Raw genomic sequence first — 22,650 nt, forward strand, 5'->3', positions numbered from 1 at the left:
GGTCTTAAAGTGACAGCAGCCTTATATTAATGCAGCTGTCTGTGTCATTCATCTTAATTAATCAACAAAATACAAAGAGAAAATCACCTTTTTAGCTTTAACGGGGATATTTAATTGATATAGTGAAGACTTTGCAGTCTGATTTTACATTTATTGAATTTCTGTACCTCATTGTTAGGCTTACCTGAAAAAAACATAAAACACTGTTTATTTAATTTGTATCTTTGTTCTATTGTATTACCAATGATTGTAATTTATTATTTTATATGCAGATGCACTTCCCTACAAAGTCACCACAATTAGTATTCATTCTTTCCAAATAGAGCTATTCAAGTGATTGTTTTCAAATCACAATATATATATTTGCAGAAAAACAAAAGATTGCAGTGTCAGGTTTTTTTCAATATCGTGCAGCCCTTATATTGGTAAATAAATAAATAAATGTCTTCTTTTGTCCTTAAAACAAGGCACATATACATTAGAAGCAAACCTGTAATAAGAGATATTGATGCTTATAAGACATAAGATATTTTTCTTGAAGTTGTCTTTTTTGCTTAAACCTGCATAAACCTCATATTTTTTAGAAAAATGTAGTGTAAATTAATACATGTAGTAATTTTAGTCAATGCATTAAACTAACAATAATCTATGGGGGATATTTGCACATTTCAGTGTACATGCATATTTAATTTACATATACCTAACATTATTATTTTGTTAACTTTTTAACTTTTACACTGCCAAAAAATGTAAATCATTACATTTTTAATGTTACAAATGTACCATATTAGCATTAACCAAGATTAATATGTGTTCGTGCAGGCTTTCTCTTGCATTAATAATGTTAATGTTTACAACCTTATTGTGAAGTATTACCACTTGGTGAGAAAAAAACGTGTGTTCTCTCTTAATATCTTACAAAGCTTTTGCTTTTCAAGTAAATATGACTCATTTTAAGTTTTATCATTTTTAGATACTTGTACTGGAAACCGACTGAATATATATATATATATATATATATATAAATACTAATTAAGAAACAATGCTTTGCGGCGTTCAAGGTCGAAGCCTCACCTCGCGAACACACAGCTCTGTCGGACTATTTGCAGAGGGCTTGTTTTTTGGCCTTGTGAATGTGAATAACCTCTTATTCTTTCATCTCAGCCCAACAGAGCTCGCTAAATCCAGCCGGATTTTCTCTCTTACTTGTTCCCTGTTTCTATCTTGTGCTGTTGGGGAGTGTATGTGTGTGTTTTCAATGACAGTTCTCCCCAGGGGCTGTTTTTTAATTACATCATTTGGTGATATGGTTATGTCTCCGGCAGTCTGTTACAGTTAGTACATGTGACAAGTCCCAAATCACTGTAGCCACAAACGACGGCTCCTTGAAATATCCTGCCTGATTCATGCTTCAGCGGGATTCACATAACTCACTTTACGTTTGGATTGAACGGTCACATATCTCACCAATTCAGATGATCAAAGATGACAATTTGTTTGAACGGTTCCACACAAGTGATAGATGAGGCTGGACCAATACATTTCCCCCGTTTTTTTTTTTTACTATGTCACCGACTATGTCAATCAATTTTTTATGATTTACATTCACAAAAACATCAAATGCAAGTTTGTGCCAAAGCAACAAAAGAAAGCAATTAAACCATCCTCATCAATCTGAAGAACAGAATACTTTGCCAGTTTGTTCGCGGACTTGAATTAGCGCTGACTTGTGTTCTGGCTCCGCCGCAGGGCTTGTGATTAACTGGCTACAGGCCCAAACAATTGGGCTTGATTTGACATGAAACAGCAACAGACTTTGATTGTGCCCAATACTGGACAACCGCTTGTTTTCTGAGCGGTGTGTGCCAAACTTTGAGCGTGTAGAGGCAAACTTTTTGATATAAGTAATGCTGGAAGATTCAGATGTGATTAGCCTGTCATGAAATGAGTGATATGGTGAAGAATTGGACAGTGTTGGTGTTTTGGTAATGGAGGAGAAGATTTCCGGTCGGTTTAAAAAAAGCTATTTAACTAAAGGTTTTAAAGAATAATTTGCCTCATTATTGTTGTTCCAAACCCAAATTACTATGTTGATGAATGTGCTCTATTCAATGAAAGTGAATGAATGGACTGCCTGTTTGTAACATTCATGCATTTGAATTCAATGACAAATTTCCAAGTAATCTTTAAAGGGTGTATATTAATTCAGAACAAATGTGAGGTAAGTAATTACAATAAATTAAACATTAAAGTTTGGTAAATGGCAAAAAAAACTACACATATTGTTATATTTGTTATCATTTGACACCATCAATTTATATATATATATATATATATATATTAACAAGTGGTTTAAATTAGATTTATTGAAATACATTTTACTTAATGTAAATTCATATTTGCATTAGATGTCTTGGAATAACTGACTGAAGATATTATAATTGTCAATATATATTTATCAATTAAATAATTTCCTTCAGCTCCATTCAACATCTTATGAAAATGCTTTCAAGAATGCTTTATTGACAGATAATACAGTATATGTACTGAATGTCTGAAACAAGCTATCTTTCAAGGCAGTATGTCTTTGCTACTCATGTTAGGATCGAGCGTTTTGGAGCTCTAGAGTTGTATAGTTCATGACGGACACATCTTATGCTATGTTCCTTCTCTAAATCAATCTGAATCGTTGTATAACTATGAATCGGGGATAAGGCGTCATCCATATTAATTAAAAGTTTGTCCCTTTTGAAAGATGATGGATTTCCTCTAAGGGGAAATATGCCTGAATTACCTTTTTGGAGGTTCTAATGAAGTGTCTATATATCCTCAGGGTTTTCAGATGAAGAAGATGCGCTTGTGCCATTATTGTCTGTGTTAAAATATATAACTCTATAAATAGAGAAGTAATTCATTCGCCCCAATTTCAGTTACAAAGTATTTCCCAACTGGTGGGTCCTAGGTTTTCTTCTGTAAATAAAAGACAGTTTAGCGTATAATCATCCAAAGTTTGGATAGCTAATCAAGTCAAGTTTTTTTTTTTTTTTTTTTTTTTGTCGCGCATCTGTCGTTTTGTAGAAGCTAGCCAAAGTAGCCAAATGTCAACATAGACAGGTTCTCTAAATAATTGATTCAAACATGAATTATTTATTCCATTTTTTATATAGTGTTGGGTTACCTGTAAATTCTGAAACAAATCCAGCATTTTCCATTTTCAAAGTCTGTCATGACTCATGCCAAAAATTAAATTAAATAATAAAAAAAGATAAAATGAAATCCTTTGCAGCAAGATGTCATCATGTTTCATAGGATAGTTGTCATGGACAACAGTGATTGCTCTACAAATCACATAAAGTCAATGGCAGGCCTCTGTTTTTCTCCAGGGTTTGTCAAGGACATTTTGTTCGTTCTGTTCCACCTTGCCATCTTGCCTCCAAAAGATTCTTATTTTTTTACCACCACTGTATATCTTTAATTTTTAGTGTCAGCAAACCTGCATGTGTTGTATCTCTGCTGATTGGCAGGAAGACAGATGTGTCTGTGTGTTTTTGTCGGTCTATGACCTTGATTGGGCCACAGAATTGAGAAAAACCCGATCATTACGTCCCGTGGCATCACCAGCTGGAGAGGAAGAGCAATTTGCACACACTACACTGTAGAGGCTCCTCATGCTCATGTTTACTGATGGATTGAGGACCTGAAGGACTCAACTTGAGTGCCATGTTAGCCCCTTGTCCTTCAGCACAATGGGAATATCTCTCTCTCTCTCTCTCTCTCTCTCTCTCTCTCTCTCTCTCTCTCTCTCTCTCTCTCTCTCTCTCTCTCTCTCTCTCTATCTCTCTATCTCTCTCTCTCTCTCTCTCTCTCTCTCTCTCTCTCTCTCTCTCTCTCGTCGGCTGTCAAATTATTTATTTTTCATCTTGTTTTCTATATATAATAAATGTATTGTTCCTGCAGTTCCTCATTGAGGCCAGTTGCACACGTCACCTTTAGTTCAAGATATGTTTTAAAATTGAATATAATCTGATCAGGTTTAAGCAACTGCTTTAAATATGTTTATATACACTACAGTTCAAAAGTTTGAGGTCAGTACATTTTTTTGATGAATCAATACATTTACTAAGCATGGATTCATTACCTCTAAAAAAATAGTTTCAAAAGATTTTCTTGTGAACTTTGTTAATCAAAGAATCCTGGAAAGGAAACGGCTTCCACAAAAATGAAGCAGCACAACTGTTTTCAACATCCATCCATCTTCTTCCGCTTATCCGGGGCCGGGTCGCGGGGGCAGCAGTCTAAGCAGAGACACCCAGACTTCCCTCTCCCTAGACACTTCCTCCAGCTCTTCCGGGGGGACACCGAGGCGTTCCCAGGCCAGCCGGGAGACATAGTCTCTCCAGCGTGTCCTAGGTCTTCCTCGGGGTCTCCTCCCGGTGGGACGTGCCCGGAACACCTTCCCAGGAAGGCGTTCAGGAGGCATCCGGAACAGATGCCCGAGCCACCTCAGCTGACCCCTCTCGATGTGGAGGAGCAGCGGCTCTACTCTGAGCTCCTCCCGAGTGACCGAGCTCCTCACCCTATCTCTAAGGGATCGCCCAGCCACTCTACGGAGAAAGCTCATTTCGGCCGCTTGTATCCGGGATCTTGTTCTTTCGGTCATGACCCAAAGCTCATGACCATAGGTGACCAAAATAATGTTTTCAACATTATTATTAATTATAAGAAGTTTCTTAAGCAGCAAATTATATTTTTTACTGGAAAATACAGATTAGGAAAATGTAAATCATTGAGATATTGGGTAAGCGACAAGGGACAATGTGTGATGTCAATGTATTTTATGTCTGTACTGTGTAATATACTGTATAGGCCTACATGATATGGTGTGAAAATAATATAGCGCTTCCTAATTTTGTAAATGTGAATGTCTAAAGTGGACAATAGAAATAAAGTGTTACCAAAACTACTTGCATCGCATGTGTATTTGTTTAGCAGTTAATGCATTCCTTAGGAACCGAAACCCACAAGCTTCTGTTTGAGCGACTGAAATGCTTTCATTATCAATGTTGCATATCAATTTTGTATAACATACATGTATCAGCATTGTCTGAACATCTCTCTCCTTCCTCTTTCTCACACACCTGCGGACTGTACGTCATCAGTTGCTGTTTTTCATTAGATGGTCATCATACCAGCAGACAGTCACAGAATTCAATTGTCTGCAAGTTCTGTCTTTTTGTCACACCATATTCTTATGTAATGTAAGTCTTTTTTAACACTAGGAAAGCATTTGAATACATCCTGAATGAGGTAATTAAGACCCCACTTCCCCTCCACAATCACATTTCCCATGAGTCCTCGCTAATGCTATGGATGGCAATGTGAGAGTCATCACTTTCTGTGCAAACAAAATGGCTTATCGCACCTTTTTGTATTGACACAGTGATAATTATCACGCCGGCCATGATGGAAATCATCAAAGCACCTTTACTCAGCTGGTTTTGTGGCTTTGTGCTTTGAAGGCCCTGTCAGCTATTTTTAGTACGCCGGCAGTATCTTCTCATCACTGGAGATACGCGTTGGGCAATTACCCCATGCTCTGAAGAGAACAGGGTGGCTCTGAAATGAAACGCCAGCTGTTTTTTTTTTTTTTTTTTTCTGAGCAAATGCTCTTCTGAGTCGTCTGGTAACCAGGGAGAATCAAGTGTAAAGAGTTCAGAGAGAAAAAAAGCGGCAAAAAAGATTTGAGGACAGCCGTAGAAAGTGTTCTTCTCCATGAGCTGAAACATTAATGATTAAATGAAATGTGAGCTGAAGCACAAAGACGGGGATATTTAGGAGTGAAGATCCCTAGTTACGCCGCCTTAACAATAAATAAACCGAAACTCAGCGTATAGGCTACTTGCCTCACAAACATGAGAAATATATCTAGCCTATAGAAAGCGTGAAATGTCTACTTTTAAATGAACCAATTCGGATCAAAAACAAATACTTTCTGATTATGTAATCTGTATGAAAGTCGCATTTTTCTCTAAAGGTGCGCCAACTTAATCTTTGCAGTCGACACTGACTCAGAAAACACTAGTTTATCAATACATAATTGAAACGTCTCTTTGCTATTTTTTACCGACATGATCATCTTAACTATTTACCGGTGCTTTGTAACAAACTTTAAGAGTGCGCTTTTCATTTTAGGGTGAACTATCCCTTTAAAGGGGACCTATTATGCCCCTTTTCACAAGATGTAAAATAAGTCGCTGATGTCCCCAAAGGGTATATGTGAAGTTTTAGCTCAAAATACCCGACAGATAGTTTTTTACACCATGTTTAAATAAATTGTCACTTTTTGGTGCTCAGAAAAACGCGCTGTTTTGGTGTGTGCCCTTTAAATGCAAATAAGCTGCTGCTGCACGGCGCAGGGGGTGGAGCTTCATGAGCTCGCGCTCAGTCTGAAGCCCCGTTCACACCGCCAGCGACTTCATCGCTGTATGTCGCTAGTCTCTGTACTGTGCAGTCGCTTGTGGGCGTTCCTCGTATTGTCGCTCTAATGTTATTGGTAGACTGCACGTCTGGCCATATCTATACTACAAAATACCATTACAAGTGTTAACTATATAATTTTAATTTGACTAGGAATTAGGCTCAAAAGAAACAGTATGCTGTTGGGAGAGTGTTTTTATTTTACCACAGCAGTGTTCAGTGGATTAAATAATTTACTAGATTACCAATCGATCAATCAACAAATTAAACTCACTCATACTGTCATAAATTACTCAAACGTCATTAGAATTTCACAAATAATACATTTTATTGTCCCCAATAGTCAACATAATGCAGGGGAAACTGTAAAATGAACTGCAGCAGTGCTAAACTTGCATCATAAAATTACAACACTTGACCTATAAATGTATGAATTAAACTCACTGAGACTGTCGACAGTTTATTTTCCATGCATCATTTTATTATTGCCTACACTCGAGACGGTGACATGAGCTCCACTGAAAGTCTTCTTTCCTATTGGTTGTCGCTCGCGAAAACCGCTTCTCATTTGCATAAAGTTGACACTTCTGAAATTTTGTCGCGTCTCGCGTCGCTTGACACGCCCACATTCTGTCGCCAACGGTCACTGTCGCTCGTGTCGCCGGAAGTCGCCAGCGGTCCATTGAAATGAATGGGATCGTGTCGCTGGCGGTGTGAACGGGGCTTCAGGACAATTTCATCTCACGGAATGATGATAATATCAGAAACTCTCAGTAACGGTGTTCATTTCGATCCGGAGTCGGACAATAATGCCTACAGAGTCAGAGAATATATGCTGTATGGAGATGGAACAGGTATAGTTTAGTTTAATTACGGTTATAACGTATTTGTCATCTGCTTGTATGTATCCACTATTAATAGCCTAAAAGCCTGCTGTTTTGTCAAAAATATACTCATGAGTTTAATGAAGTTTATTGTACATCACACAAAAGATGAAGCGTCAGTTTTACTCCAGAAAATCACCGTAAGAGCTGAGTAAATGCAGTTTAAAAAGTGCGTAAGTACATAAACGAATTTCGGTAGAGTTGAGGGAGCATTTTCTTTGAAAACAAAATGAACGCACCTCGTCTTCAGCGGCTGCCTCAGATTTCAGGAGTAAATAGAGAGCTATGTGGATTAATACATCCAGCCACACAACACCTACAACGCTTGGGAGACATTCTCATCAGTGCAGCAATGGCGGATCTGTACAACTCGCTGTGACCTCGATCAGGGCGGGTCTAAGTTAAAACGGCAGTGTCTGTCAACACTCGTGGGCGGGGCCTATTTTTGTGTGTTTTTTGAGCGTTACTACGAGAAAACCGTAAGTCCGATGGCCAGCACAAGTAATGGCAAATTCAGAAGAGAAATGTGTTTGCACACTAAAGAATAAGATCAAATCGCTCATGCTAACCTGTCTGTATGACATACATTTGACAACATGAAAAATATTGCAATGCCTGAGACCGAATGTATATTTACTTCAGCTAAATAAACTGAAGGGTAAATCCTTTATCAAGCTAGATGAACTTCATATTGTTGTGTCTTCTAAGTATTGTAGTGGGAGGGAATGCCTATAAGGCCTTGCACTTGAATGATTCAATGCCGAATACATGATAAAAGCATATAGGGCCATGTAAAAAGTAGAAATTGAGGTTTTAGCTGATGTTGTTTTGTGTTTGTGTATTGTGTGCAGTTACTGTTAGGGTAATTAGTTGATCATTATTCCATAAGTTGGACCCTGTTTGATACAAGCCATTTTTTCCCACACCAGTGAGCTTATGAACTGTTATCTTTGTGAATAACTCTCCTGTATGACTCAGTAAGTCAAATGACGACAACGCAGTTGCGGTCATTATATTTGACTTTGCGTGAGTCATTCAACTGAGATCAAAGTGCCGTCTGGTAGCTTCCCTTAAATGATTGCATTTTCTCTTTGAGAAGGCCACATTATAGGGTTAGAGAGATTATTGTTATATTTGTTGTATTCATGTGTTCTGTAAAGTTTTGAGTCAAGTCAGCTTATTGGGGTTTACAGTGTACGGTAGAATACCGTTAAAAAAATTTAAGAAAACATTTTTTTGTGATGTTTGTGTAATAAACTATCATGTACAAATAATAGGATCAGGAGCTTCTGTTAGGCTTGGAACTGAACCATCTTTCCCTGTCATGTTGATAAACTTCCAAGTTTTTCAGGCGTATAATGGGTGTTGAATTGTTCATTTATGAAGCCATCAGGTTTGTCAAGTCAGCACTCAAGTGGTGATTAAATCGCTCATTTCTGCTGTGTTGCTGGTCCTTTTTATGGCATTATGGAAGATCAGAAAGCGATTAGCATTTTCTTCCATCCATTTTTTTTCCTTGTGTTTACGCCTCTTGTCTCTTCTGTTTGATGTTTTTTTATGTTTTAAAGGTCTCCATGTGATGAATAACACATGAGCTACATGGTTTCAGTCTAATAATCTTTCTGAAGAAGAGGATGTTTTGCAAAAAAGGGCAACTTCAGTATTCTTTCGTAGGTGCAAATTGTGAACAGAAGAGATTCAGCAATTAGTGGATTAGGGTATGAGTGTTGCAAGTAGATCCTGCAATTTGTTTCCAATTAGTGAATAAAACATTGGATTAAAAGAATTACAAGAATACAAATCAATTTAATTTTATGTCTAGTTTGTACTAATGGTAAATCAGAAAAAGACCATGTTATTGAAGAAGTTGCTGATTGTAACAGATAGTTTGGGCCAATTAAAACAACAATACAATAAATGAACAATAAATTATATTAACAGACTTTATCTCAAGAGCGCACAGAAAAGTAAAAATATTGCTTTTATACTTTACTTTATAATATTGCTTTTAATATTACTGAATAGTTTTTACTGTTATATAATATGATTATTTTTTGTCAAGAATAAAAGTGATTCTTTGTATAATGACTTGTTGTTTGTTCTGTTTTTATTATATTTATATGATATTTGTGTTTTTGTAATTTAATTTTTGCCATGAAAATAGCTTTGAATGCTGACATGGCATTAAATAAAAGAATCTGAATCTGTTTTGCTTTGGGGGTTTTTATGTTATGTTTTTATGTTATGTTATGCTTTGCTTTATTTGGCTTTTTTAAGTTTTTCTTGGTCATTTTATGTTATGCTTTGCAATGCATTTTTTTTTAAAAATACCACATTTTTGTAAAAAAAAAAAAGAAAAAAAGTTTGTTTGAGGATGTTGATGTTGATTAATGGTGCGTTCAAGTCCTCTTGGAAAGTTTGTACTTACGAGGTGGGAAGTTGTGTTTACGACGGCTAGGTGCGTTCAAGACACTTCCGTCTGAGTAAGATGGCGGTGTACTTTTTCTTAATTAATTACACAAAAAACAGCAAGGTTCTTAAACTCTAGTTCTAGAAAATGAAGAACAAAGAAATGTGCATTAGGTGTACTTTTTTAAAAATGTTTTTAATTAATTTATGAAGCCACTGCTAACTTTATCGTTAGGCCTATTACATTGTTATATTATAATGCCATCATATTCTGTGCTGGCAATTAGAAAACCTAACACTTAACTCCTTATTAAATCTATGATCTATTAATGTTGCTTCTGTGAACAGTACTATATGTAGGGTATTATGTAATATCCAAATGGTTGTGTTGCTATGCTGTGCTGTGTTTCGGTGTTGTATAACATCTTGTTGTGGAGATTTGTTTTGTTGTGATTTCTGTTGTACCTAATGGTGATGTTTATTGTGGCTTGTTATCTGTTTAATTCTGCTATCCGACCCTGTCTTGACTCTTGACTAGGTCTCACTTGTAAAAGAGGTTTAAACCTCAATGTGACTTTCCTAGTTAAATAAAGGTTAACAAGAAGAAAAGCCTAACAATATTACTGCTAAAATAACATTAAGTATGTGGTATTCCGCCATGTTTCTCACTGATACGCCCCCAACTCGTAAAGATCGGGGCTTTTAAAAAATCCTGAGCTTCCCACTCGTATTTACGACATTGTGGTGGCGTTCAAGTGCGTTCAACTTGTAAATACGATCCTTACGAGATGACTTGAACGAGATAAGTTTCATCACTCAAACTAGTCAAATGTGTGTGTGCAATTTCCTATGATCTCTATACTTTTTGCTTTTTACTAGTGGAGAGGTGACAGAAAATTATGTCATGCTTTAGGAAATGACGCAAGCCAGATTTGAAAATGGGTTTTGCTGCACAGTGTAGTCTATTCTCAAATGTTTTTTTTTTTTTTTTTTTTTTTTATGTTGGGTGTTAAGATTAACTCAGTTTCACACAAATACTAGAGCATTTTCAATCTAACACACTGCATCAGCTGCTCAGAAACAACAAGAACAAAAATATTCTATCCCATTATTCTGCTGACACTTTCATCCCCTTTCTTCCCGGGCTGGTATACTGGCCATTCACATATTTAGCGTCAACACAGATATGAGATGAAGCCTGCAAATTCTGCCGCCAGCTCATGAATTGAGAGATAAAATACATGAGCCTTCAGGTGATATGAATTACTGAGGTCTGTTCTTTTCGCAGGAGGCTGTAATGGAATAACCCTGGGGACACATTGCCAAGTTGAGCCATTTAATGGTCTTGGGTCATATAGCCTGTTTTATGATAAAGTTTGTGTTAGCTGCACTGCAGCTTGTTAAATTTGATGTGTAGAGCGTAACAAACGAGAGGCCGTGCCCCTGTCCAGATCTGCATTGTCAACACGCAGGCGCGCCGCGATTTCTAACCGATAGTCAGATAAAAGCCCTCACAATAGTGAATAATTTATAGCTGTGTGTTAATTTCATGGTCCAATAAGATGTTGGACTGTGGGTGGGCGAGTCTGTGGGAAAACGTCTCCTGCTCTCAGAGAGATGTGAGGACACTGGCGCTGACTGCAGTGTAATTGCGCTGTTTGACGGCTTGTGCTGCAATTTCCTCAGTGCTCTCTGTCTGGATGCCACCCGTATCGCTGCTATTTATAAACTATCTTGTTAATTCTAACGCGGATAATTAAGCAGCACTGTTGATTTGTTGATTTCCAGCTTAATTGTCCTGAAATTAATGGAAATCAGGTTGATTACCTCTTAATGTGGCACACATGGTTTTAAATCACAGTGTGTATCTATCGAGGCATGTTATTAACATGTGATATGTAAGAGGTAATGCACATCCAACCGGTTGTTATCGCAGAATAAAGCCTGACGGTGATCAGGACCCTGAAGGTGTTTATTCTGCGATAACAACCGGCTGGATTTACATTATCCCGCTTATTACACGGCAATTTGCCACATTAGTAAATAACTACGATATATTGACTTGAGCGGGAATATTTTATTAGCTCTTTAAACACAAAGCTTTCGCGGAGAAAGCCGTTGCTAGCAAGCGGCAAGTTCAAACTAGACGGACATTTAAGGGATAAGGTACAGTCATAACAATTATTTCACGGCATTTCGCCACATAAATTGTTATGGGGATAAGATATATTGATATGAGATGAAACTGTTTTAAAATCTTACTTGTTTGTCATCTTATAATCCATTACGTGTACAAAACAATCGTTGTAAAATGGCAGCAGCTGCGTTTGTGTGAAACGAGAGAGTGAGTCTGTGATAGCCTGATGACATATTTAATAACTGTACACACAATATTAATCTGATTTGTATTATTTTATTAGCTCACCAAATGTGTTATCGGGGAATAGCATACCGCTGGATGGCGCGCTTGACCAATCGGAATAAAGTATATTAAAAAAATATATATTAAAAATTGCCTTACTTGAAATAAAATATTTAAAAAAAACTTAAACTTATTTTATTTCAGCTAGTTGCCAAAGTAACATGTCTAATTTTCATTCCGTTTAACTTGATGTACTTGATGTAATTTAACTTGATGTAATTTAAATGAAAATGGAAAATACAAAAATAAAAACGAATTAAAAATATTTAAGACTATAATAGCTTTTTAATGAGACTAAAATAACAGATATACAAACAATGTATTTAACCATTTATAACTGATACGGAAACGGATTTCTACTTGGCTCTCCTTTTCTAACGAAAATTAAATAGTATTGAGTTATTTTGTGGTGAGCCAGGACCCTCCAGTTGCTCCTAATAATAGTGTTAAGTATTGTAAGTATTGTGGTCATGTTCCAGATGAGCTGCTCTGTTGACATCAGAGAGACTTAACACTACTCGAGGTGGTGTGGTGTGGGTGTCCATAGTGAATTTGCATGATTAAATTAGGATGTGCACGCACATATGCCAGCCCATATTTTTCCCATCACACGCATTTTTAGTGGTAATTTCCAGCCTGCGGCCCAGCTTTAGTAAATTCAGTTCTCCTGCAGAGCAGTTCTCTCTGTCTCCTGTCGGAAACTCAAAGGTACCTGAGGATACAAATACGCCAATTAGAATAAGTTAATAAATATTGAATAAATACAATTACATCTGACTTTTATAAAAGCAAAGAAAAAGACTTGAACAGAAGCATTCACATTTTAAAGCTTGTTCAATTGACAATATACACTCTTCATATCTCAAATGCTAAGTGGTTGAAAGTTGAAGTACATCCTCATATGCAACTAACAGTGTTAAAATGTAACCAAATATACTTTCTTTGCTTTAGACAGTGTTGGATTTTTTTTTATGATTTTTTTTTTGCCAATCACTTACTGAGGCTAGATCTGATTTCTCATGATTTTAACTATAAACTTTTAAAAAAAAAATGTGTCCAACTGCTGAGAAATGAGTGGCTTTGGTCTTAAACTGGCTCTAAAACACAGCTGAGACTGATTTAATTCTGCAGTGTTGAAAGAGCATAAAACTTTTGGCATTAGTACGTAATCCATGTCTCTCAGCTTAGCTTTTGTGCACCAATTTTGCATTGTTTTATCTTTATCAATAACATGACAGGGCAGATTCCCAATGTCGTGCTGTGCAAACGCTCTCTAGTCAGCAAGTTTTAAGCCTTAAATAATCCTTTTATTTATTATATTTTTCAGTTTATTTTGAAAGGTTAAAGGCATAAATTGTTTAAAAGCACATTTATTTTGATTCACGTAAAGAAATAAAACCATAGACAATACCAAATTGTTCAACTCACAGCAGTGCTTTAATGAATCACACTGCTGGACTGCTACTCTTTTTCTTTTTCTTTTTTCTTCTTTTTTTCAGAATTATACATGGAAAAAACAGTAGATACAAATGTTTCACATATAATGTTCTAGGACTGCTACTCTTTATGTGTTATAGTGCTTATGTATGTTCATATGACATCAGAAAGAGATGAACAAAATTATGTAAATCTTCTGCACCTGTTAGACAAAACCTTGACCTGGTATGTAGGGAAGCATCCTTTTGTTCTGAGGCGTCTCACACGATTGAAAATCTGTGGGCGGATTTGAGATTGCCAGTCTTGCTCTCCAGACCTGTAAGCATTTTATGGGCAATCGACATTCTAGTCTGGATGACCTTTCGGCAGATTCAGACATACTTGTGAATGACAAGCACATTGATCCTGTAGCAAAGCACTTTGTCTCCCATTAGGAGAAAACAAGAACCTGCGCAGGTGATTATGAAAGAATACATTCCCATTACAGCAGAGATGGATCAAACTTCTGCAACAGGAACTCGCGTGTACTTTTGATTCCGACTCACTCGGGCGGATATACACACATTTATATTGAATTTAATACATCATATCACTGTCATTAAATGGGTTAGCTCACCGAAAAATTGTCATTAATTACTCACCCTCATGTCGTTCCAAACCCGTGAGACTTTCGTTCATCTTCAGAACACAAATGAAGATCTTTTAATAAAATCTGAAGAACACGGTCGCGTTATATGCTGAACCGATTTAATTTAGGCTTTTATTCACATAAACATTCATCAACTCTCACACATCAGTTTTGGTAAATGGAAGCCCAAGCATGATTTCTTGATGTGGGAGAACCAATGAGATTCATTCTTGTGTTATGCAGCACGTTTGAGCTTGAACAAGAACCAATGAGATTCATTCTTGTGTTACGCAGCACGTTTGAGCTTCCACGAGAACCAATGAGATTCATTCTCGTATTACGCAGCACGCTTGAGCTTCCACGAGAACCAATGAGATTCATTCTCGTATTACGCAGCACATGTGAGCTTCCACAAGAACCAATAAGATTCATTCTTGTGTTACGCAGCACGTTTGAGCTTCAGCAAGAACCAATGAGATTCATTCTCGTGTTACGAACCACGTTTGAACTTCCACGAGAACCAATGAGGTTCATTCTCGTGTTACGAACCACGTTTGAACTTCCACGAGAACCAATGAGGTTCATTCTCATGTTATGAACCACGTTTGAACTTCCACGAGAACCAATGAGATTCATTCTCATGTTACGAACCACGTTTGAACTTCCACGAGAACCAATGAGGTTCATTCTCGTGTTACGCAGCACGTTTGAACTTCCACGAGAACCAATGAGGTTCATTCTCATGTTACGCAGCACGTTTGAGCTTCTGCAAGAACCAATGTTCTGAAGATGAACAAAAGACTTACGGGTTTGAAACAACATGACGGTGAGTAATTAATGACAGATTTAAAATTTTGTGGTAAACTAACTTTTATTGGTTACCACAAAGCACTGTATCTATTTCTAAGGCTCTTTCCCTGTAATGACGTATATGGCACAAAGTTTGGTAAGAGGAAATAAATGCCCTTGGTAGCAAAAGCAAATAATCCCCTTAGTCCTTTCTCTTCCTCTCGCTCTGCCTTTCTCTATGTCTGTCTACTTGTCTCTTGCTGTATCTCTCTCTCTCTCTCTCTCTGTCTCTGCTAGACAGTGTTACTTGTATTTATGAGTAGAATGGTTTCACAAATCAAACTAGTGAGAAATGATTAGCTTTGCATATTCGGTGCCAGTCAGCACTGTGCTGTCTGCTTCTACTGTTTGAGCCACCCGTAAATTCAATATTACCCCTTTCTGCTCTCAACAGAACCATGTCTTCAATTTGCTGAATGTGTGCGATCACCAAATTCAAAGAGTCCACAAAAACAAGGACAAACATCGAATTCAAACATGGAGATAAATTCATTTATATTTATTAAGCTTCTGAACATTCTATAATTTAATAGTAATTGCTGTTATTTTTGTTTATTTTAATATTATTTATTTATTTATTTTTATGATGAACCTTTAGTACCGATAAAAAAATATGTTCTGGTCCCCATTGACTTCCATATGAAAAACAAAAACACTATTCGGTTACCACATTCTTTGAAATATCTTCTTCTGTGTTCAACAGAGGAAAGAAACTCATACAGGTTTAGAACAACTTGAGGGTGAGTATATGATGACAGAGTTCTAATTTTTGGGTGAACTACTCCTTTAACAAGCTATTCCTTTAACACGCTACTATTCCTTTAACACGCTACTATTCCTTTAACGCGCTACTATTCCTTTAACACGCTACTATTCCTTTAACACGCTACTATTCCTTTAACACGCTACTATTCCTTTAACACACTACTATTCCTTTAACACGCTACTATTCCTTTAACACGCTACTATTCCTTTAACACGTTGCTATTCCAGATATTTCCTAAACCACTGCAAAGAGCTGAAAGCTAGTAGTTTCCCCATCCTATAGCCTTCTCATAGAGCAGGGCCTGCATTAGTGCGAACCTCTTTTATGGTACTCTGCAATCATTTTTTTCTTCACTTCTTTACAGGTCTATGTCTATTTAGGCAGGCAGGGACTATTCAAGCCTACACAGGAAACTTCTACTCTGATTCTTGAGAGCCACTCTCCGGGAAATCTAGTGAGCTCTGATGATTGTAAAAAATGTCTTCTTTTCTGGAAACTACAGGTAGTAATTGAATTCATTTTCTGGTGTGACCAATGGCTTATAAGTGCTTCCAAGTTACTATAGTCCCTCCTTTACTGACTTGCTGAAATAAATGAACCTCAAGGTCTGACAAACATGCAGAAAGTATTGAGGAATTACAATGTATGTGTCACAGCAACACAGAAGTGCTTTTGCAATATGTATAGGCTAATTATCAAACTCTTCTACTAGACATGAAATGTATTAACTAACAAACATGATGAATAACTGTCAGGATGGGTCTGATAATTGTCACTGTTGTGTTTTTTTTTTTCTTGGGGGGTGGGTTATTAGTTCTTATCCATTCTTGCTTATTCATTGAGTGTTAAGAATGCAGGTTGAGTCCATATGCTTGTGCTAATGAGGTCAGAAAAGTCTTTAGAGTAGCACAGCTGCCACTTAATTAGTCTTTGTGTTTGTGTGTGAAAATGACCCAGTGTTAATAAGCCCATTTGCACTCTCTGCCTCCGATTCTTCATTTTCTTGCTCTTTCGGTTGTTCTTCATGTCCAGTCGACTTGTTGATATCAAATCAGGTTTTGTAGATCTTAAAACTGCCGATTTAAAATTGAAATTGACCCTATATGCTTTCTAAATGCATGTTGTTGAATTTGCGTTTCTAAGAAATCAGTAGCATTCTAAAGTAAAATGGCGTTGAAAGGTTTTGTCTCAGGATATCCAACCCGATCACACTAAATGCGTCTCTATAGCACGCAGTGTGTTTATCGTACAATTTATACGCAAAAATTAGTTTTTACTTGCATATACGCATGGGTTGGTTAGGTTTAGTAGTGGTGTGGGGTGCGTGCGTGTGTATACGTTTGGGTAGAATTAGTGGTGTGGGGTGCGTGTGTATTACACGCAATGAAGTGCGTATCAAATGCATGCGAAAACTGTGTATCATATGCACGTAAAAACTAGTTTTCGCGTATAAATTGCACGATAAACACAATGCGTGCTATAGAGACACATTTGTGTGAGAACACGCTGGGATATCAGACCACTACCACCTCGTCTGATTCTTTTGCTCCTCTGTGTATGTTGATAGTTATTGCTTTCTTACGGTGCGGATCCACATTTTTACTTTGATGGGCGTTCCTCAAGTTTACCGCTATGGGTGTGGTTTTGAGCCATCGCCGAATGTTGAACAAAGGACCCGCGAGAGACTTCCCTCCGTCTGCATGTGCTCTATTTCTATTGGATAGTCGCGTCACATTCAACGGATTCATTTGCATAAAGATGGGCATCGGCCAGCTTTTTTGACGCGCAGCAGTTTTTCAAATGCAGCGCCGCCTTCCCGGAATGCTTTGCGAGTGAGTCAAAGTCGGACGGCGTCACCCATAGGAATAAAGTGGAGTGCGGCGCGACAGAAGTGTCGCACGGACAAGTGGATCTGCACCGTTAGGCTAGTTGATACTGGCTTTTGAGGTCTTATATTACAATCTTGGTCTTAGAGTATGACTTTAAACCCATTGGGCTGAGCATATGTTGCATAAATGCTGAGCATATGTCGCATTCATTTTTGAGATCCCACTTCACCTTGAGGTAAGGTTGTTCACTCAAACTTGTAACCTTGGGCAAAGAAAATGCCGTTTTAAATCCAGAATAGGTTTTTCACTGTGTTTTTCTAAAGGACAGCAGAAAACAGGTTCTGATACACAATAATTATACCTAAATGCATACCTGATGGTCTAAATTAATTTGTGATTCTAGTCCTCAGATTATGGTCAACATATACAAAGACTTTTTCTGGAATAAAATATAATATTATATATTACAGCATGATATTTTTTTGGTTATTAATTAAGCTTTATATACACTAATCAGGCATGTGAGACCTTGCTTTTATTTATTTTCGGAACTTTTGCTTATTTGACAGTTCTGACTAAATTTGTCAAGCTTCGGGGCTTTGTCGAGCTAATTTATTAGGCCTGTCTGACTGTATACTGTAGACTGTATAAGTAACTTGGACAAAAACTTTCTATATAGAACATAAGCACCTGGTTTCACAGACAAGGCTTAAGTCTAGTCCCAGACTAAAATGCATGTTTGAGCTGTCTTAACTGAAAGCAGCTTGCACTGAGTTATCTTAAAATATGTCAGTGCCATTGTTTTGTCTCAAGATGCACACCAGTGATGTTTCTTTCTAAGGCACGACGACAATACAAGCTACTTAAATGTCCTAATTGAACATTTAAAGCCTAAGCTTATTCTAAGCCCTGGCTGTGAAACCATGACTAGGTGATTTCTGGATTACTATGAATATTTATTTTAATAACTGCATTTAATTAAATGTAAATATATTGGCTGGGCTACTTTGATTACTTATTAAAATGTAGTGTATATACACATTTGTGTCAGTTATAAAGTGGCTTGATTATCTTGATATAGGCCTATAATTAACATGAAGACCACAAAGTACAGCCTTTAGTTTAAATGCTTAAATGTTCTTCATTCGGTATGATTTACTGAATAGAACGTTTTTGTGCATGTTACTCATGGAATGGGGGATTCGTTTGCGCCAGTATTTTATGTTGCTTCATAAAAGCCTGTCGTGCAAAATATTGTGTTGATAAATAGGTTAATAGTGTGTTTTCACCATATTTCACACCTACTGTGCTACTTATCTTACGTGGGCAGTGTGAAACCTTTACCTACAATAGTTATTGTGTCATATCATATATAGGCTGTGAAACAGGTTTTATTATTATCATTATTATTATTTTATGATGGCCTGGGCTATGTCACTATTTATTTTTATTTATTTTACTTTTTGGGCTGATTTGATTTTTCAGCAGTACTTCTAAACTGAAAGTATAGCATTTTTTTTCACCTATATATGTTAGTGCTCTTGTTTCCATGGCATTGCAGGGTATAGATTTACATTTATTCTCTGTGATGATTGTTTCATTTTCTGTTCTTATTCAAGTTTAAGCTTAAACACTGCAATGTAAAGTATATGTTTTGCATATAGGCTAGTTTTTCTCAGACTTTCACTAGTGACATATGAATATATGTGTTCAGGGCAGCAGGGTTTTTAGCTGACGTAAGGCTTTTTGGTCAGTTGAGACCGAGTCTGTACATTGACCGAGTCCAGTGATCTACACAGTCTCATTTTAAAAAGATCTATATTTTATCATTAAACCAGTGGGCTTCTCACCATTTGTCAATACCCATCAGCATGCCATTCTTCCATCCAAATAACAGAAAGCAAACATGTCATAAATCCACTATCAAATCCACTTAACTTGAACACATCCTGGCTCTCTGGAGTACCTTATGTGCAAGTATGAGCTTCATATTGCATTTCTGTTTGGTCTGAGAGCCGCTTTAGCCATGTAAGGATTAAAACTTGATTACGAAGACAGCTGACAATGCAGTTTGAGGATTGAAGTAAATAACAGTCAATCTTTAAATGGCTCAATATGAGAAGAAAAAGAGTAAAACATTTTTATGTTTATTGTTTTAGTATTTTAAATGCACTTGCTGAATATGGAATCCAAAGTCATTTTAATGTGGAGAGCTGTAATAAAATGCAGACATTAGACCATTAGAGTAATGAGACTGACGCGTGTTATAACACTGGGTAATTTCACCAGTTTAACCAATTAGAAATGAACAAAAGGGGTCAAATCACCATCAAACATGACCAGACCCTCCTGAAGTGAAAGTTAGTTAACATTATGTTCTAAAAAATAAATTAGATATCATTGACACATAATCTGTTATGATTGTATTTTTGTTAGCCTGTGTTTCTGTATTTGTTAACAAGTATATTTGGTTACCACAGTAATGTACAAAATGTAACATGATGTTTTCCATTAGTGTTTCAACCCGGCCAGTTAATGGAGATGGTTACAGCAACAGCATTCTCTGCACTTAAGATTAATTAAGACATTTTATGGAAAATAAATACTTTCCTTTGTAGTAAATACAAATTAAAAGTTTGTGCAAAAACCACACAAACAATGTGTCAAATTTGAGCAATAGTTGTAATAAATCTTTAAACCATATTCTTGATGTTAAACTTTCAGGACAAGTGTGGATTGAGCTATTCTTTCATATACTTGTTTGATTCTTCCCCTTCTGCTGTATTTTCTAAATCTTTATATATTTCCCCCCCTTATAGTTCAAGTCATGTAACCACATTACTTTGACAACAATTGTATTGACGTTTCTCAGTGTAGCGCACAATAAAGTGATTTAAAAAGTAGTCTTGTAAGCAAGTTTTATCCCTTGTCCTCACAGGCTGGAAAAGTCACAAAGCATGCTGGAAAAGATGCAAGGGAAAAAAGTTTGCAAAATGGCTGAATCAGGGAAAATCGTAGAACATTGGACCATACCAATAACCGTGCTTTACGAGAGAGAGAGAAAAATAATAATAAGGCAGGGAGACATATTACCTTGCATGTCATAATGGCGTGCCACAAGGATTCGTGCACGGTCCTCTAAAAATGCCACGCACAAGTGGGTAACTTCTTACTTTTGACTAATACTATGAAGGAAGGCTATTTGGAAGAATCATGAAGAGATGAGAATGTGATTCGGCCATAGCCGATTTGTTTTTCCAATTTCACATTATAACCCACACTGCATTGCTTCCAATGGTACATTTGCTACATACATTGTATGAAATTCTTGCTTTTCTCATTATGCTAAATACCAAACAAAGACAGAAACGGCCTCTTTGAAACCATTAGGTCGAGCATGATTGGTGGCTTTCCATTTCCTGTGCCCTCAACCAGAGATAGCAAGTATTCCATAATTCAGCTCCATCCTGCACACTTCCTTGTGCTTTATTGCATCTCATGAGTGACACACAGCGGGTTATTATTCACTGTGTCTTCTCCCGAGCGTACTACACCTCTGCAGTGTCACTTGAAGCCTTGGAAGTGTATATGGCCATAGGCCAGGTAATACTCCATAGTTTCCTGAAAAGTAATCACTGGTGGCCCTGTGGGCATTTTAGTGTGAGGGTACAGTATCCACACCAGATGTGCTCTGGGAACTGCTGTCCACCTTCTTTACGTCTGGGACTAGTCTAAATGCGTGGTGTCTGCCAATTAGTGCAAATATATGTCACACTGTTAACTAATTATAGCTCAACTGACATGTAATAATACCACAGGGTGTAAATGGTTTGTCTTAAAGGGACAGGACTTGGTTTTGGCGCTAAAAGGTTAATCACCGTTGAAAATAACACACCATCTACACTAAACCCTAGCCTAAACATAATGGCTAGTGTTAAAGGAACACGCCGACTTTTTGGGCGGAGTGATAAGCACAACACTCTGAGTGAACTCTCTGCTCCTAGCAGTAGCACTGCTTAGCCTTCTGAGAATATAGTTCCCAGTATGTATACGGTTAGAAGATGGCTGTGTCTCATGTGACCTTGTTATTTGTACACGCTGTTACTATACAAATCACAACATGTAAATAGGAAAATGTTGGCGTTACTTTGTCACTTATTGGGAGTACTATGCTAGCTGGAGCCGTTTACCTCCAGTCTTTGTGCTAAGCTAGGTGGGTGCGTCAGACAGAGTTATGGCACGTATGGAGATGAAAAGGGTATGTATGGACTTGTCTAACTCTGGGGGATATGGTGAATAAGCTAAAGTCCCAAAAAGTCGGCATGTTTCTTCAACCAAAGCAAACATGAGATGAAACGCATTTGCTGGAGCAACAATGCCATTGTAACTTGCTTCTACAAGTCTTTGAGCTGTTTTAATGTGAAACTTTATTGTGACTTTATTGTTTCACAGGACTTGTACCCGAGTGAATCAAAGTCCATTTGTCCTTTTAGGTTTCATAAGCGGTCTCGCGAGCACCCCGTTTGCGGTCGATATGCGCCCTCGATGCGCACTTTTCCTGAGCCTGAAGTGATGCGAGCCCCGCAGCAGACTTCTTCCCGACAGTCAAAGCGGCGTTATATCACGAAAGTGCATCCTCTTAGAAAGACCGCGACTCCGCAAGTGCTTAGGGTGTCATTTGGGACAGGGCCAATTACGGATCCAGGTGGCCAAAGTATACTTTGAACTTCAGGTTTCAATGGGAACTGGAGTTTCTAACGGCAGATGATGCAATGACCCTTGACCAATCAGCTATTGATCTCTCTTTTATTTAAAAGGCGGGACGTATATCATAATTACTCAGTCAGCACTATAATGAATATGTCGTTTAATGATCTGCTGCTGTATGACGACTTCTGTCAGAATGCAAGATGAGCCAAATCCTCTGAAGGACTTTGGGTCAGATTCAA

General features: G+C 37.3%; 1 long non-coding RNA gene across 1 annotated transcript in view; it reads left to right on the plus strand.

The window, feature by feature from the left end:
- Positions 1-16,854, plus strand: part of LOC307000054 — a 37,930-nt gene extending 21,076 nt beyond the window's left edge. Inside the window, exons 3-4 of the long non-coding RNA XR_013797967.1 lie at positions 15,810-15,846; positions 16,237-16,854. This is a non-coding gene — a long non-coding RNA (uncharacterized lncRNA). The remainder of the gene's footprint in view (positions 1-15,809; positions 15,847-16,236) is intronic.
- Positions 16,855-22,650: the final 5,796 nt, after the last annotated feature.

The sequence above is a fragment of the Phoxinus phoxinus genome (assembly GCF_949152265.1).
Source record: "Phoxinus phoxinus genome assembly, chromosome: 6".
NCBI lineage: Eukaryota > Metazoa > Chordata > Actinopteri > Cypriniformes > Leuciscidae > Phoxinus > Phoxinus phoxinus.